Source organism: Chelonia mydas, chromosome 7 (genome assembly GCF_015237465.2).
Source record: "Chelonia mydas isolate rCheMyd1 chromosome 7, rCheMyd1.pri.v2, whole genome shotgun sequence".
Classification (NCBI taxonomy): Eukaryota; Metazoa; Chordata; order Testudines; family Cheloniidae; genus Chelonia; species Chelonia mydas.
The window spans coordinates 74,197,701-74,213,386 of NC_057853.1; positions in this window are offsets into that span (position 1 = coordinate 74,197,701).

Genomic DNA, 15,686 nt, shown 5'->3' on the forward strand with positions numbered 1-15,686 from the left:
TAGTGTACATCAAAGACAGAAATGCTGAAAATAGATCTGGTGAAAACAGTGTCTGAAAATGTGTTTTTTGACAAATATGGCTTTCTTGTGAAAACTAAAGTTTCTAAAGGAAATGTGTGTCTCGTGTCCAAAAAAAACCTATGGTCACTTTTTTTGACAAAAGCAAAAACTCTTGAAAATGTAATTTTTTGTCTACTGTTTTCTCAGCAACACAAACATTTCCCTATCAGCTCTGACTGTAAAGCTACAATAACCACGCAAACAGCCAAATACGGTCATGGGCTCTGTAAACAAATTGAATTAATTGATGTTTACAGAACTGAATATTCAGGTCAGTATCGTACCAACATACGTTTGATTTTGCATATCTTTTGGAATGAAGATGAAAAAAAATACAAACTTATTACCATACTGGTATTTATTGTGCACATGCTGAATTTGTAGCTTAACATACAGCTTTAATACAGAAATGAGGATGTGGGAATTATTATAAACAAAATATCTGATATATAATGTGTCAGCTGTCAGGGAATAATATAAATAGTATATGGGATGCAACTAATGTTACCTTTAAAAGGCAAATGAGTGTGTCATGTTTGCCCTCCCTCTTTGCACATCTTCCTCCCCCCCTCCCCCAAAAAAAAAATAAAAAGGAGAAACTTCAAGAATCAAAACAAAAGATATTGGACCAATTTCTATGCTAGTATAAACCTGTGAAGCTCCATTTATTCCAACAGAGAATTTGTCTCACTGGACCTGCCACGACAGCATATTAAACAGGGATATCACTGTGCTGTTACCATGCTGATGGCCACCCGAGGGCAGTACTATACCAAGTGAGAAAAAAATTGGATATTTGCTCATGCCTATCAGAAGCAAGTACTTCAGCAAGTTTAACAAGCCAAACACCTTGCAAATAAGATTATTGAGATAGTATGCACAGAAATTAAAAATCAGAAAACTCTCTCAAGCATTCCAAGAGTATTTAGTTCTTTATACATTTAAAATTAAAGGACATGATTATGGACAGACAAGGAACAACCCAATGAACATGGACTAATTCCTGGAAGGATTTTAGCTCTACAGCCTGCTGTCAAGAAGTCTGAGACACCAAAGACCCCAATCGCTGCAGAAGAGAACCAAGCTGTACTAAAGCCCTTGCAGCCAAAGGCAGCAGGAAACTTGAGGAAGTAGTCGTAGAGTTTCAGTTTTGACATACTCTGTGCAATAGGTTATGACCACAGGCTCTACTTGGGAATTATGTAGCTTGTCCACTACCTTTCTTGCCCTCATATCAGGGTGCCCTCATATGAAATGTTTGTCTCACATCACAGCTTAATGTGACACAGTAGTAAACTGTGATGGGCTCCTGGGGGTACAATCTGGAACTGGGGTACCGTCATCACTGTGTTCCCTTAACTTTCCAGCCTGGGATGTCTCTCACAATGGTTTGCTGGTGACACGCCTCAAAACCCTCCAAGCGTTATCACTCAGTACAACAGCAGGTGGAGCCCCACACCCAGCTAAATTGCATGAATGTTCCCCGAGCCACTCATGAATCACACAGAGAAAGGCACTAGCCAGATCTCCTCAGCCTTGCACCCCAGAGCTGTACCATCTTAGCCCGGTCAGAAGCCTGAGCGGTGTACGTTTATTACCCAGTTCGCCACTCCCTCAATATGGAGAGGACGTACACTAGCCTTTGTAAACTGAGCTGAGATTTCCCAAGCACTTCAACCAAAATACAGTTTTAAGTACAATATAAAACAGGTTTATCTACAGAAAAATAGATTTTAAGTGCTAGGCATAAAAGGTCAAAGATAGTTACCAAAGAAAATAAAAGGTAAGCGCACAGTCGAAATCTTAAATAGCATTACGCTAGGAAGTATTTGGATCAAGCAGTTTTCTCATCCCACTGGATGTTACAGTTCTTAATACACAGACTTCCCTTTTTAAGTCTGGGACCAGTCTCCTCAGTTGAAGTCTTTGTCTTCCCAGGATTCTAGGATAGGTGGGAGAGGAGAAAGGCCAAGGTACAATGCCACTGTCCCTTATTTTATACCCTTCGTTCATGTGCCTGGAAAATACTACCTTAGACATGTCCTCAGATCAAAACGTATAAACCCCCAGGCTTCAGAGTATAATCCAACCATTATATTATACTAAATGTAATTTAGGGATTGTATATGTAACAGCACAGTGCAAACAACAGGGGTATGAAATGCAGATCAAGCTAACATGTTGCACTCTAACTGCCCCCATGTAGACCCTACTAGTGCAAACTAAAATGTACCTTGTTTGTGTTTATGTAGTCCTGGACCTTTTAGTTTGTGCCAGCAGGCTTCACATGGGGCAGTGAGAGTGCAATACATTCGCTTGCTCTACCAGTCACACCCCTTTTCGTCCACACTGTGCTGCTATGTAGACAATCCCGTAGACTCACTGGAAGGCTCCTTTACTTAGCCTGATTCTTATCTACACTGCAGCCCCTCTGTTTTCTGTAATGCCCAGATTTGGCTTTAACCAAAATCACATGAACCAGGATTCAATCCTATACGATGTATAAACATGAAACAGGATTAAATCCTGTAGGGTCTCGACACAAAATGGAAACTAATTTGGGTGTGTGTGTGTGTGCGCACGTGCACGTGTGTGTGTTTTCATTCTGCAACTTTTTTCTAAAAATTTGAATCTCAAAAAAGTCCTTAAAATAGTCTCTACAAACTCAAAAGGATTGCATTAGTAGCCAGAAACAGTATTCAAAGTATCCCAGATCACTGGGGGAGGTTTAGGTTGGATATTAGGAAAAACCTTTTCACTAGGAGGGTGGTGAAGCACTGGAATGAATTACCTAGGGAGGTGGTGGAATCTCCTTCCTTTGAGGTTTTTAAGGTCAGGCTTGACAAAGCCCTGGCTGGGATGATTTAGTTGGGGATTGGTCCTCCTTTGAGCGGGGGTTGGACTAGATGACCTCCTGAGGTCCCTTCCAACCCTGACATTCTATGATTCTCACATAGCTCAAGAACTGTCTTACTTTTGAAAACATTTTTATCCCCCAGAGCTCCAAAAATCATCCCTAAATGTCCCAAATCTGAAATGGTCTCAAAGGCTTCCCAGAAAGGGCCAGAAAACGCCCCAAACTTATACCAGGGAGGCTTGCAACTGGCCCCAAGCAGTGACTTCTAGATACATCAAAATGAAACAAAACAGTCCTAGCATGACCCTCAAAATGCACAGTAATAGGGCCAGAATCTGTGAAGTTGGCACAGGTGACTTGCACTAGTGAGCCCTGAACACGCAGGAGAGTGTTCTCCAAGGGTAGCTTTAATTCCCACAGGGGTTCTAAAGCTGACCTGCTATAGGGACACACTGTTGCAGGGCATTCCTGCACACCACGGGCCCTTTCCAGGCTGTCACCCACTTTGGGGCCACGCTGGCCTTCCCTTGTTCTTTTGCCCTCCCCAGCAGAGAGGAAGCTGTGGCTGCTTTCTGCCCCCACAACTTGTGCTGGTGGCTGTCTGTACCACCGGGACTCTCTGCCAGAGCATAAGCCAGCCAAGTTCCTAGTGGAACATGTTTGTATATGTCACTTAGCCTGTGACCTATACAAATAGCCAGTAAGAGTTCTTGGGATTCCTCAGTCTTTCTCTTCTGAAGCAAACTCAGAAAATAGCCAGCCATACACTGAGGTGCCAAACCACTGTGCTGTGAGATGTGGCATTTCAGTATAACTAACTGATTAGAAATATATCAAAATAATACCAGAGACATGCAGCAAATGAAAGGTGAAGCCTTTTTATTTTCTGAAAAGTGAATGTTGAAATCAGCCTGGCAACAAGCAGCCTGGTACTAAACAGTACAACTGGGCTGATGCCATCACTGAGGGAAAAATGTCTCAGGGCTAAAAGATAGAAATTGTCAGCCTGTGTACTGCCTCCGTCCTTCCTGCAGAGATCTGAGAAGTTCAATGTTTTTGCTTTTTAAATAAGTTAAATGCATCCCACTGTAAAGTTAGGGTATGATCTGTCTGTTTCTATTTGCAGAGAAAAGAGCTAACTGGTAGTTGAGGCTATAGCTAAGGATCAGGCACGCTTTCCATTATTACCTACCTTTTTCAGTGACATAATCTACTCAAACTTTCTAGCCACGACTAAGCCCAAAGTTGAATTATTTTGAAAGTTTGAATACAATTATTTAATCAATGTTTGAGTCAAGTGCCGGAAAAATGTCTCTTCTGAAATATCCAAACAGAAAGTTTTACCCACACAAGTCAAATGGCTGAAGTGAGAAACTTCGAGCTTGATGTGTTTTATAGGCTCCATTGAAAAACTAAGTAGAATCCAGTGGTTCCATATTGTTGCAAATTCTGCATATTTAAAGAAAACATTTTCTTATACAAATAGAATTATGATATTGTGATGTGGTAAGAAAGTTTATATTAGCATTAATTTGCAGAGGACCTGCATAACTCACTACTGGTTATACAGCCATCCCAAATTCATGCTGATAAAACATTTACACCAAGACACATATTTGTGGGTAAAGAAGAATGATCCAGTAGTTTGGGCACTAGCCTATGATTTGGGAGACCAATTCCCTGAACTGCTGCAGATTTCCTGTGTGACTTTGGGCAATTTTATAGTCTTTCTTTGCCTAAGTTTCACACCTGGAAAAATGGGGATACTAGTGCTTGCCAGGAGTGGTGTGAAGATAAATATGTATAAAGCCACATACAGTATGGGCCATCTCTGTTAACATTTTGTTATTTGTATTACCCTACTGCCCAAACTGTGTAAATAGACCTACAGACATAAGGCAAGACAGTCCTTGCCCTGAACAGTATATGGATTAATGTCTGAATCTGCAAACATTTACGCATATAAGTTATATTATACACATGTACAAATCCCGTTGAACTCACTGGGACATCACAGGAACAGCTGGCCTTGACGAGGGATTTGAAGGAGTGCCATAAAGACCAGTTCAGGAAGGGCACTCCATGCATAGAGGGTCACAATGAGAAAAGTACACAGAAGGCTGTGAGGGGAGTGGACAAACAGGGAATTGAGGCTTGCATTGTTTCAGGGGGAGAGGGTGGGCTGCAAGAAAGAAAAAACAGTGTTGCCAATTCTTGCAATTTTATTACAAGATTCATGATCTCTGGGGTGAAAATAACTTGGTTGAAGCCAGTGGGTGTATTGTCTCTGACTCCAGCAGGACAAGGATTCCACCCTTCATGTTTCTTAAAGCCCTAGCTCCTTCAATCATCTCATTATGTGACAGTCTAATAGTTTATTTCAATAAAAAAGTTTCTAGTCCTCATGGTTGTGAGAAAAAGCTTAAAAACAAAAGGGCAAACAACAAATGCCAAACATATTGTTTTCAAGCCAGTCTCATGATTTTTGAACACTTGGAGTTGGCAGTGCTGCAATAATGGATAACTAGTGAGGAGCAGAGAAGGCTTACATTTTGTAACAGAGACTGTGTCTCCAGGGCACAGCCACCATTAATCATAAGCAACACAAGAGAGTGTTTGAGGTTATGCCCTTTAGGACAGTGGTTCTCAACCAAAGGTCCGAGGCCCCCTGGGGGGCCATGAGCAGGTTTCAGGAGGGCTGCTAAGCAGGGCCAACATTAGACTCACTGGGGCCCAGAGTAGAAAGTTGAAGGCTGGGGCTGAAGTTGAAGGCTCCACATGGGGCTGAAGCCCAGGGCCCTGAGACCCGTTACCCAGGGCTACCCAAGCTTAAGTCTGAACAATGTAGCTTTGTGGGGGCCCCTGTGGCAAGGGAACCTGGCATTTGCCCTGCTTCCTTCCCCCTGATGCCGGTCCTGGCTTTTATATGCAGAAAACCAGTTATTGTGGCACAGGTGGGCCGTGGGGTTTTTTCAGCATGTTGGGGGGTGGGAGGGACCTCAGAAAGAAAAAGGTTGAGAACCCCAGGTTTAGGAGACATCTCAGAAACAAAAGTGTGACTTCTTCCTTCCCCTGCAGAACAGACACTGGGACCATAAGGGGATATGAACAAAATTTCATTTTTTTTTACCTTCTGCCCCAAAAAATCATAAGATTCAGAAAACAGATCCAATGTATAGGGCCAAACCCTCTGCTGTTGTAAAGTGGTGCAGCCACAATAAGGGCCAACTTTCCAAAAGAGTTTGGGGGCCAGTTGTTCAAATGCTCAGAAGTCACAAGTTGACCAGATTTTGTACAATGTTTGTATCCACCACTTTCCATATGGCCAGATTTTCAAATGTGTCCCTTAGTCAACAGAGCTGCACTAGTTCACACATACAGATAATTTGGCCCACTACATCTTCCATTCTACTTATACCTTTGTGGACAAAGAAAAGTCAATTATATGATCTACCTCTACATGAACTAGCTATTTTACCCATTTCGTTCGTGTGTACTAATGCTCAGCAGTTTCCAGTACAAAACCATCAGTGGCAAAACTCCTTTTTAACACATAGTATAGATATTTCTTTATCTGAATAGAAAACACAATAATTTCTAACCACATAGTACCCTTGCTTTATAGATGTCGACAACATGTGTAAAGTTTTACACATGTAAAGTGTAACTCTAAACTAGAAAACAGTGGCCCAGTCCTAGAACACTCATATAGGTAGTCCTTATTCACATCAGAAATCTTGTGCCCATGGGACTTCATGTGAGGAAGGCCTGTGAGAATAAACTCTAGAATTGAATGAAGTGTCTATGCAATAAATCTACCTCACAAAAAGTGGATATAGTGAAAATTCAACAACTGTTTAGATCAAGTAGCTCTGTGGTCAAATAACGGACTAACATACCTGATGGTTAAATTAGACCTTTAACATTATTTCAACACTTTTAAAAAAAATTTAGAGTCATTGGCAACAAACCTAATATTTCAACTGTTTGGATAAAGCCTTTCCTCACCTCTAAGGCAGTGCCTTTTATTTGCCAGGACTCTAACTCTAATTTAAACAAGGTATTCAGAAAATGTGTGATAGCAGGACTGATCAGTCAAAACATACTGAACATTCTTTGCTAACGGATTGGGAAATAATTCATCTTTTAAAATAGCTCTTTTATAATATCCCTAGGTCCCCCACCTTCCTCGCACTTGTTTCAAATGGAGCTGAAGAATTAAATCTATTTTTGTTCTATAGAGATTTAAGTAACATGTTTGCCAACCCTTCTATTCCATTTAATATATTTGAGTAGAAAACTGGATTTTGTTCCACCATAAAAAGTATATGAGCAACCATCATGTTCAAAGGATGCTGTACAGTAATATAAGTCCAATGCTTACTTTTTAAAAATAGTTTTACAAGGTCTGACAAAATATTTTTATGAACTAAGAAAACCCCAGACAAACAAACTGTGCTAATGTAAGACAACCAAACAATGAAACAGCAAACACTGGTGTAGTTTTATTGCTGCAGCTGAGTGATTCTACAAAATGTGAACAAACTCCATTCAAAAAGTGCCATGTCTCAGCTTCCTTCCTCTCACACAGCAAGATGAGAGCCATTTGCAGCTGCCACCCAGGAAGGAGTGTGTGATCAGGCCTCCTGAGAGCTACCACTACCATTAACAGGGAAAAGGTTTGGTTCTGGGCCAAGGTCCAGAGCCATTTCAGGGGAAGGATCTTTCTGGTTTTTGAAGGACTCTTCAAACACTTGCATGTTTTCTGCCTCTGCTGTGCCTTATGTCTGTTCCTCTCTCACACCCTTTCAAGTTCTCCCATCAGCAGCAGGAATGTGGGGTCCCTTCACCCACATAGTCTGAGCAGACAGCGTGGTGGAAAGGAGTGAGTATAATTCTCTTTCCCATAAGCAGAGATCCAGATAGCAAAGGAGGCTCAATCTCTCTCTGTCCCAGTCCTTCTTTGGTGGATAATGCCCCTCCCACAACAGAAGCAGCCTCTGCCTGGATTCAGGAAGTATGGACAGGGTCTGCAAATTGCTGAGCTATCATCTGAAATATAAATGACTCTAGCCACAACATTCAGATCTGGATCTGTATTTTCTACATCCAGTATCTTAAATGTGGCTGGATATGGAGTTTTGGTGTTAGCCTATTATAAAGGTAGTGGCCACTTGCAAAATTCAGATTGGGTTTCAGGTTCTGATCTGGTGTTTTGGTTCTGATCTGGAAAGCAGTTCAGGATTTACTGTATTTTTTCTTTATAAATGTAAAATGTTTTGACTGGAAGCAACTTGAGGCAGGAACCATCTCTTTGTTGTGTGTGCAATGCTTAGCACCAATTCTGATTGACTAGGTCCTATTATAATACATTTGATAGGTATCACAATTTTTGATCCCTGCATTTTAAAGTATCTGGACAATTTCACCACTTGAGGGCACCAAAGAATACTGTACTATGCAATACTGTAATATGCAATATAGAATTCATGAGAATTGGAGACTAGAGTAGTCTAAGTCAGATGTAGGCGTTAAATAAACTCAACAGTGATCTATGCTGTACATGTGAACTCTAATTACCTACTTACCAAATTTTAGATCTACAAAGCTCAGAGTCTGTAATATCAAAATCCATGATTTCTCTATTAGCAAGACTTCTATTCTTAATCATATATGAAAAAAAATCACTTAATATTTTGTCATACAGTTTAAGTTTAAATAACATGAATTGCTTTGCAGTGTTTTGTTTGCCTTGCTGAAAAAGAAAGTTATCTCTGCCTCAGCCATTCCAAATGTAGTCTAACAAAAACAAGACTTTTCAATATTCCCTGTGCATATGGTACAGTTCCAACCAGGTCTATGAATAATTTACCAGCTAACGACCTCTTTTCTGTTTATGAAATTATACTCTTAAGAATAGTAAAGCGGGACATAAGCAGTAGCCATATGTTTCTTCTCCAATTCCAGCTAGACAAATGACCTGAAATTGCTGTTGCAAGAACTTCTAAAACATATGGCTAAGTACAGGGAATTTGTTAACTTTTTGTATTGGATCCAAAAGTTTCCAATTATCAACAAAAGATGGCATACCAACCCAATTACTCCTGATATATTCCAGTCAAGACTGATTCCAAGTAACCATAGTTGTGTGGGTGTATGTGGTTTGAAGTAACAGGAATCACTGAAAATTTAGTGTAAATAAAAAATGTAGACCATTTACATATCACATCCAGACAAATGTGTCCCAGTGTGCTGAATGTGCTTTCAACAGGAAGTAAGAATTTTTAGGCATTCTACCAACTTTGATTTCAAGCCATCATAAACTATTGGAGGTACGTTTACTTTCCAGCATTACAGAAAATTTCTGCAACAGCTTATTTGTTTCATTTGTCAGACTAGAACAAATAATATCCATTTCTTATATAAGATGATAAAAATGTATCAAATCATTTTCAATTACATTTTTGAAAATGATTCATTACAGATGTCTCTTGATGCAACATCCTTGTAGTGCTGGATGAATATGAGGCTATAATTAACAGTTTGAACAGTGGTACACTATGCATGTTAATGTACCCAGTATTTAAGAACATTTGACCTAATCCTGGCAGAAAGAGTAGGCAGAAAGGACCCTAAACCCCACAGAGACGTGAATGTGTTTCTACAGTGAGTTTCAGCCAAAGTATCTCTAAGTATTTTCCTTAATAGTGAGTGATGGAAAAATAATGATATAGTGGTAGCAACAATATTCCAGAATTCATGGAACTGATAGGGGGAAAAATGCATGAGAAATACATTGTTAAAAATCTTCATTTCTATTTCATAATCAGACTAGTCCTCTTAAGACTCTATATAAACAGAGCCAAAGATCATACTCCCCTACATTATGTCAGCGTGTCAGACTGGGTCATTGTGTAGTATATTTTGTAATAAGGATTTTTCTTTTCTAAAGAACTGTTAGTTATTTTAATAGAACATAGTCTCCCCCAAATGGAACATAAATATTTATATCTCTTGATATTGGACTTATTCTCAAAGTCAGTGTGTTGAAAAAGCCACTGATTAATACTCTTGTATTTAGATTCCATCTGCTGCAAATGTTGTAAATTCCTGGGCTTGTGAGAGATTAAACCACACCGAATAACACATGCACAAGCCAACTACTGAGATGAATGCCCTTTGAAAATGCACAGCCCTGCAGTCATTTCTCAAGCATAATTCCCTTTGGGTCAAAATATTCAGTCTTTAGTGGAGCAAAACTCCATGACTATATTAGAGATCTTAGAATTTTCTCCAGTGGGAGTTTTCCCTGAGTACTGACTGCAAGAAGGTTGTGCTCAGTGAGGTAGGCCCAAGCCAGCTATTATGAGGTGGGTGACAACAATCCCCCAGAACCCCTGGGCTCTTGTTCCTTGGTATTCCCTACTAGTGAACTCATATACCAAGGACCTGTTCTAGCTCTCACTGAAATCAATGGAAGCCTTAACTGAATGGAAAAGATTGACTGAATCCTTAACAAAGAGTAGGTGTTAAGCATAACAGACCAAAACAGAGTTTAGCAGTTCAACTAAAATCCCTTCTCCCAATTGCTTAACTTTCAGTTTCATGACTCTTGTGAGCTCACAATTTCCCTAGCTATTCATTTACAACCATGTCTTTAAGGGTAGACAAGACCTGAATTTCTACTGTAAAAAAAAAAACCCAAGCTTTTAATAAACAAAATCCTCTCAGGCCTTCTCTATATATCATAAAGAAGAAAAAAAGGGGGACACCAAACCCATTCTTTTGTAGCTTTGCAGATTACCTTTAAACACAACATGCAGATTTATCAAGGTAAAGGTTGTTCTGATTGAATCTGGCTGAATGGGGAAATGGGAAATAGTTATAATGATGCATTTCTGCTAAACATAAGATTAAAAACTAAAGTGTTTTTCCTTATCAGAACAAACAGTGATGTATTTCAACATACATAGGAATTTCCAATATTAATCTACCTGTAAACCAAGGGAAACATTTTCTCATAGCTCAGGAATCACTGCCATGGCTGCTCATTTATAAGACAAAGGAATGTTGCTTGTTGAAACTTAACCCTTAATAACAACCATGGAGGGGTCAGATGGAGAAGGTTGTTCAACAGCGCTATTGTTTTGTCAGTTCCCCAGTTCATATTTATGTGGTTTGTTTTCATTAGATTATTAATGGCAACTAATAGAGTGATACTGTTTCCAACCATTCAATAAACACTAACGCTTTAGCTTTTCCTTGCCATCCTTCCCTTACACCTTCTTTCTACTAAGCTGTAATAAAATATTGAAAAATTGTTTCTATTTCTATTTATATACACAGAAAAAATGATCTAAGGCACCTTTGCTATGAATTAAAATAACCCGTTAATCCAAATAAAGCCAGCAGCAACGGTTCCGAACAAACAGTGGTCCATTACATTAATTTAGATGGAATATTAGGGCCAAAAGAGTCAAAGGTGTTAATATAACCCAGTCACTGTCCAATATTAAACAGTTTCAAACAAAGATTCAAGGTTTGGTATATGGAAACCTCAGCCTGCTTTAGTATACCTGGCAAACATGCCATTAAACATCCTTTATTAAAACCCTTTATTAAAAATACACAAAAGAAGAAAAGACAGTTAAAGCCTCTGAAATATGAAGTGTTTTTCATTTCAGCAACATGCCTTGTTCCCTTTCCATTTAGCGGGAGGGACTTTTAAAAAGGAAAAAAAAACATGTGTAACAATCTCTTAGATGGTATTAAAGATGGCAATAAGTGTCCTTTTGGGTAAAAAGAGAAGTTAGCTAAAATGGGTGGGAGCCGTCATTGTTGCTGTTGTTATAATCCCATCTTGGTTCCTAGAAGACAAATACATGCAAAAAGGGGAGAGAAAAGAACAGCAAAGATAGAAAATGCAAGCTTCTGGCTCTGGTCATAGAATCAGACTTTAACGCCAAAACGGACCACCAGAAGAGATCATTATTGTGACATCTTATGAACTTACACACACTTTTTACAGCTGAGCTCACAATTAGGATAAGTTTGTAGGCCCAATTCTCACAACAGGTCCTCACAGCACCGTTCCTCTCCCCAGAAGCCTGAGTGAACAGTGAGGCTTTGCAACATACCTGAAGTTGTCAAACTCTGGCTGTTTCAGAACATTTTCTATTTCTGGACTGGGAATAAGGAGACCTGGGATCTAGTCCTGATTTAGTCATTGACCTGCTCGGTGACCTTGGGCAAGTCATTTCCCTTCTCTGCCTCAATTTCCTCACATGTAAAATAGGGATAATGATGATGAGCTCCTCTGTAAAGTGCTTTGAGATCTACTGATGAAGAGCACTATATATAACAACTAGATATTCTCCTTATAAACATGTTTTGGCACAAAGCTGTTAAAAAAAACAAAACAGTAAGAGGCCCCCAAAAAGTCACCATCTTTGAACAGAATAAAAAAGGCTGTTAGAGACAAAAAGGTGTCCTTTTAAAAACTGGAAGTCAAATCCTACCAAGGGAAAATAGAACAGAGCATAAACTCTGGCAAATCAAGAGTAAAAGCATAATTAGGGAGGTCATAAAAGAACTTGAAGAACTAGCAAAAGACACAAAAACCAACAGCAATTTTTCTAAAGTACATCAGAAGCAAGAAGCCTGCCAAACAGTAATTGGGGCTACTGGATGACTGAGGTACTAAACGAGCACTCAAGGAACACCAGACCATTGAGGAGAAGCTAAATGAATTCTTCACTGCAAAAAAGCATCAGGGAGATTGCCACACTTGAGTCATTCTTTTTAGGTGACAAATCTGAAGAACTGTCCAAGATTGAGGTGTCAATGGAGGAGGTTTTGGAACAAATTGATAAACACTAATAAATCACCAGGACCAGATGGTATTCACACAAGAGTTCTGAAGGCACTCCAAATATTAAATTGCAGAACTAGTAATGTGGTATCATAGAATCATAGGACTGGAAGGGACCTTGGGAGATCTTTTAGTCCAGTCCCCTGCACTCAAGGCAGGACTAAGTATTATCTAGACCATCCCTGATAGGTGTTTGTCTAACCTGCTCTTAAAAATCTCCAGTGGTGGAGATTCCACAACCTACCTAGGGAATTTATTCCAGTGCTTAGCCACCCTGACAGTTAGGAAGTTTTTCCTAATGTCCAACCTAAACTGCCCGTGCTGCAATTTAAGCCCATTGCTTCTTGTTAACCTCTGAGGATAAGACAAGAATATTTTTTCTCTCTCCTCCTTGTAACAACCTTTTATTTACTTGAAAACTGTTATCATGTCCCCTCTTAGTCTTCTCTTCTCCAGACTAAATCCAAATTTTTTCAATCTTCCTTCATAGGTCATGTTTTCCAGACCTTTAATCATTTTTGTTGCTCTTCTCTGGACTTTCTCTCCAATTTGTCCACATCTTTCCTGATATGTGGCACCCAGAACTGGACATAATACTCCAGTTTGGGCCTAATTAGCATGGAGTAGAGCAGAAGAATTACTTCTTGTGTTTTTACAACACTCCTGCTAATACACCCCAGAATGATGTTTAATTTTTTTGCAACAATGTTATAGTATTGGCTCATTTTTACCTTATGATCCACTCTGTCCCGCAGCTCCCTTTCTGTAGAACTCCTTCCTAGGCAGTCATTTCCCATTTTGTATGTGTGCAACTGATTGCTCCTTCCTAAGTGGAGTACTTCGCATTTGTCCGTATTGAATTTCATCCTATTTACTTCAGACCATTTCTCCAGTTTGTCCAGATCATTTTGAATTTTAATCCTATCCTCCAAAGTACTTGCAACCCCTCACAGCTTTTTGTCATCCACAAACTTTATAAGTGTACGCTCTATGCCATAATCTAAATCATTGATGAAGATATTGAATAGAACCAAACACAGGACTCCTTCCTGTGGAACCCCACTTGATATGCCCTTCTAGCTTGACTGTGAGCCACTTTGTTCCCACTCTCTGGGACCAGTTTTCCAACCAATTATGCACTCACCTTATAGTAGCTCCATCTAGGTTGTATTTCTCTAGTTTGTTTATGAGGAGGTCATGTGAGACAGTATCAAAAATCTTACTAAAATCAAGATATACCACATCTAACACCTCCCCCCATCCACAAGGCTTGTTACCCAGTCAAATAAAGCTATTAGGTTGATTTGACATGATTTGTTCTTGACAAATCCATGCTGATTGTTACTTATCATCTTATCTTCTAGGTATTTGCAAATTGATTGCTTAATTATTTGCTCCATTATCTTTCCAGGCACTGAAGCTAAGCTAACTGGTCTGTAATTCCTTGGGTTGTCCTTATTCCCCTTTTTATAGACTGGCACTATTTTTGCCTTTTCCAGTACTCTGGAATCTCACCCGTCTTCCATGACTTCTTGAAGATAATTGCTAATGGCTTAGATATCGCCTCAGTCAGTTTCTTGAGTATTCTAGGATGTATTTCATCAGGCCCTGGTGACTTGAAGACATCCAACTCGTCCAAGTAATTTTTAACTTGTTCTTCCCCTATTTTAGCCTCTGATCCTGTCTCATTTTCACTGGCATTCACTATGTTAGAAGTCCAATCACTCCTAAACTTTTTGGGGAAACTTTTTGGACAAAAAAGGTAATTTAGCACTTCTGCCATTTCCACATTTTCTCTTATTGTTTTCATTGTTGGGTCACATTGTTTTCCTACCTCTCAATATATATCTATTATCTTGGATAAAGCTGCTCTTTGAGACATTAGTTCTACACAGAACTGGCAAATAGACATGGAAACAAAGTGAAGTACAATAGCAAAGTTAATGGTGGGAAAATCTGCATCCGAAGGGGCCAACATGTTGATGTGATTTAAATAGCAAAGAGAAGGAAATGAAGAGTTGGCATAGACTAGGAGAAATTGATACTCAAATTAGCCTCTGTTTTAGTTGACTGGCAGATAGCTGATGGGATGCTGATTTTTAAAAAAAGTTCCAGAGGTGATCCTGGTAATTACAGAATCTTGTTGATCTTTTCCTTCAATAACTTCAGTACCAGGCATATTGGTTGAAACTATAATAAAGAACAGAATTATCAGACAATATGTTGGGGAAGAGTTAACACAGCTTTTGTAAAGGGAAATCATCACTCATCAATCTATTAAAATTATTTGAAAGGGTCGATAAATGTGGACATGGGTGATCCAGTGGATATAATTTACCTGGATTTCAGAAAGCCTTTGACAAGGTCCCCAAAGGTTCTTAAGCAAAGTAAGGAGTTATGGGGTAAGTGGAAAGGTCCTCTCATGGATCAGTAACTGTTTAAAAGATAGGAAACAAAGAGTAGGAATAAATGGTCGGTTTTTACAATGGAGAGAGAGAAATAGCGGGGTCCCCCAAGGATCTGTACTGGGGCCTGTGCTGTTCAACATATTCATAAATGATCTGGAAAAGGGGGTGAACAATGAGGTGGCAAAGTCTGTAGATGATACAAAATTATTCAAAGTAGTTAAGACCAAAGATGGCTGCAAAGAGTTACAAAGGGATCTCCCAGAACTGGGTGACTGGGCAGAAGAATGGCAGATGAAATTCAATGTTGACAAGTGCAAAGTAATGCACATTGGAAACCATAATCCCAACTATACATACAAAATGATGGGGTCTAAATTAGCTGTTACCACTTAAGAAAGAGATCTTGGAGTTTTCTGAAAACATCTGCTCAGTGTGTAGTGGCAGTCAAAATAGCTAACTATGTTAGGAACCATTGGGAAAGGGAAGATAA